This window comes from Gavialis gangeticus, unplaced genomic scaffold (assembly GCF_001723915.1).
Source record: "Gavialis gangeticus isolate Ggan-Ray unplaced genomic scaffold, GavGan_comp1, whole genome shotgun sequence".
NCBI classification, from domain to species: Eukaryota; Metazoa; Chordata; order Crocodylia; family Gavialidae; genus Gavialis; species Gavialis gangeticus.
Window position 1 is genome coordinate 2676799 of NW_017728980.1, and position 3115 is coordinate 2679913.

Below are 3115 nucleotides of genomic sequence, written 5' to 3' on the forward strand. Positions count from 1 at the left end.
GCCGCTGTAATGTACCTAATAGAACAGATATTTCTTTTATTAACCCAAATGGAATAGGCTGGCACAAAATGAAATAAACCATGCATATCCGTGTACAGAGAGATTCTGTTAATGGCCACTTTTGTAGGCAAAGTTTGATCGGCTTCTAATTTCCCCTTGGCCCACTCTGCACAGACGGTGAGAGATACAATACCAACCTACTGCCATTATGAACCCTTGCTCAAACCCTGCCTTAATTTCAGCATTTCTTGGCCTCTTTCCTGCCAACTACATACATCAAGAGAGTTACTGCATGGAAGTCAAGGGAACTCTGCTGGTTTTAATGGGCTGACGGGAGAAAAATGGGGTGATAGCAACCGTGACTGAAGCAGCATGTGCTTTCCAGTCCACCATGGGCACTCCACCTCACTGCAGCGCTTCGGTTGCTCTGATTCCCAACCCCGCCAGCAGTGGCATTTGGAGCAGTTTGGGCTCGATGGGAAGTCTGAGACCGTATCATAGAAAAGTGGGGCTGAAAGGCACCTCTGGAGGTCATCTAGTCTCACCCCCTGCCCACTGCACAGGAAGTCAGCGGGGCCTGTTAACCACTGTCCAGGACAAAGGCTGGACAGTGCAAAGGAGAGATGGAAGTAACAGCCACACAAAGGAGGGAACCAAAACTGCTATGGATGCCAGGGGCTGGGAAGGGCTGCTGTAACCCTAACCTAGTAGCAGACAAATGAAGTTGCCCAGGTCACAAATGACTGCCCCAGCCATGGGGCTACAGAGGTGTTCACTCTCTCTCTCTCCAACAGATATTTAATGAGCTACATCAAGCTCTGCAGCCTAGAGCAGGTGGATACTGGAAAGGACCACACCGAGCAGCAGAATGAAGCAGAGATCCACAACTGGCTTAGTTATGAAAGAAAGTGAAAGCATCTGGGACAAGCTTATGGAAGAGATACAGAAAAAACAGCCCTGGCTGTTCAGTTAAAGCAGGGATGGAAAATTAATTTGGCTGGAGGGCCACTTAGCAAGTTTTGGCTATAGAGGGCCGCAAGGGTGGTCCTGCCTCTTGGTGGGTGCCCCGCCCCCTGGCCACTACCTTGGAATCAGAAGTCCTGCCCCCTAGCCCCTGACTTTTGCCACCAGAAGTCCCTCCCCTTGCCCCAAGCAGTATGCCTTTTGGGAAGGGGGTATGCCATCTTGGACCCAGAAGAAAAACCGAATTATATACTAAAAAATCAAACACTGACAATAACATATTTTAATTTTATGTAAAAAGATATTTTTGTCCTGATTTGTGTGGTATACACAGAGGTGACTGCATAGTAGCTCAAAATGAAGTCTTACTCTTGTATATGGTGGGGGGTGTAGAGGCAAGGCTGGGTGGGTATGGAGTTTGTGGGAGGCTGCAGGTGTGTTTGCAGATGTGTGTATGTGGGGTGTGAGTGTGCGTGTAGATGTGGGTGAGTGGGTGTAGGGGGGCTGTGGGGAATGTGTCGGGGACTGTGGGTAGATATGGGGTTTGTGGAGGGCAGTAGGGTGTCTGGAGGTATGTGGGGGTGTGGAATATGCATGGAGGCGTGGTGTTTGTGGGGGGGTGATTGTGTGTAAGGGATGGTGTGGTTGTGGGGTTTGAGGGCATGGTGGGGTGTGCATGGAAGCCCCCCACACATGCCCCCTGAGCCACCCTGCGACAACCCAGAGCCTGCGCACCCTGAGGTGCCTCCCTGCCACCACCAACAGTGCAGCCCCAGCACGCCTCGCACCTTCTCCATACTCACCCCCATCAGCGTGGATCAGCTGGAACCTGGGCACAACCTGGACCTGGCCTGCTCTGCACCGCCCACCTGTGGGATGGCCTGCCACCCCCTAACCACCCAGTGGGACTGAGGCAGCTCCACGACAGGACTGCCCTTCTAGGTTGCCCAGGTGCTGCCAGTGACTTCTGGCCACCAGCCCCAGCCCTGCAGTACTGGCAGGGACCTATGATGCACAGCTCTGGCACCATGCCTGCTCCAAGCTCACCTGCCCAGGCTCAGCAGGGACAGCGTAGTCAGAAGCTGCTGCTCGGCACAAGGTAAAAGTGGCCCCCTCCCCCTTGCTGCTGCTGGCATTTCCTGGTGCAGCTGCCCAGAGCCCATGCGGGGTTGCCCTGCATCTACACAGGGTGTCAAGAGACTGCAGCAAGGCGGTAGCCCTAGACTTCAAGAGGGCCAATTTCAATGAGTTGAGATTAGTGGGAGAGGCGCTGGGGTTCTCGAGAGCAGGGGAGCTCAGTGCCCAAGATGAGTGGTCGTTCCTTAAGGAGATAATACTCAGGGCCCAAGGGGTGACCATCCCAACAAGAAGCAAGGGGGGCAGGAGTGCCCGAAAGACTCCCTGGCTCCAAGGCTCACCAAGGGCATCCAGGAATAACTGATTGCCAAAAAGGTGGCGTACAACCGGTAGAAGGGAGGTGCTATCTCCAAAGAGGAGTATACCTCCTCTGCTCGGGCCAGTAGGGGGGCTGTCAGGAAACCTAAGGCAGACATAGAGCTAGGACTAGCATCCAAGATCAAAGATAATAAAAAGTCCTTCTTCAAATATATAGGGAGGATGAAGAAAGCACCGGGAAATGTGGGGCCCCTGCAAGATCCTCTGGGCAATCTGGTGGTTGCACCAGAGGAGAAAGCAGACCTCTTTAACCAATTCTTCGCCTCCGTTTTCTTGGGCAGGGACCAGGACTTCCCCACCATGATGCAAGACGGGCTCAAGGGGAACACCTCAAGACCTCTGGTTGAGGAGGACCAGGTTAGAGAGCTTCTGGAGGGGCTGGACGTGTTCAAATCAGCGGGTCCAGATGCTCTCCACCCCAGGGTGTTCAGGGAGCTAGCAGGGGTTATTACAGGGCCCTTGGCACAGCTTTACCAGCACTCATGGTGGTCGGGCCAGGTGCCAGATGCTTGGAAGATAGCCAATGTGGTCCCCCATCTTTAAAAAAGGGAGAAGGGAGGACCCGGGCAACTGTAGGTCCGTCAGTCTTACCTCAATCCTAGGGAAACTCTTTGAGAAGATCATCAAGAAGCATATCTGCGATTGGCCGACTTCAGGGATGATGCTCAAGGGCAACCAGCACGGTTTCGTTAGGGGC

The 3115-nt window shown here is 53.5% G+C and overlaps 1 long non-coding RNA gene across 1 annotated transcript in view; it reads left to right on the plus strand.

The window, feature by feature from the left end:
• LOC109291560 overlaps window positions 1-900 on the plus strand; it is a 19657-nt gene extending 18757 nt beyond the window's left edge. The window contains exon 3 of the long non-coding RNA XR_002095885.1: window positions 817-900. This is a non-coding gene — a long non-coding RNA (uncharacterized LOC109291560). The remainder of the gene's footprint in view (window positions 1-816) is intronic.
• Window positions 901-3115: the final 2215 nt, after the last annotated feature.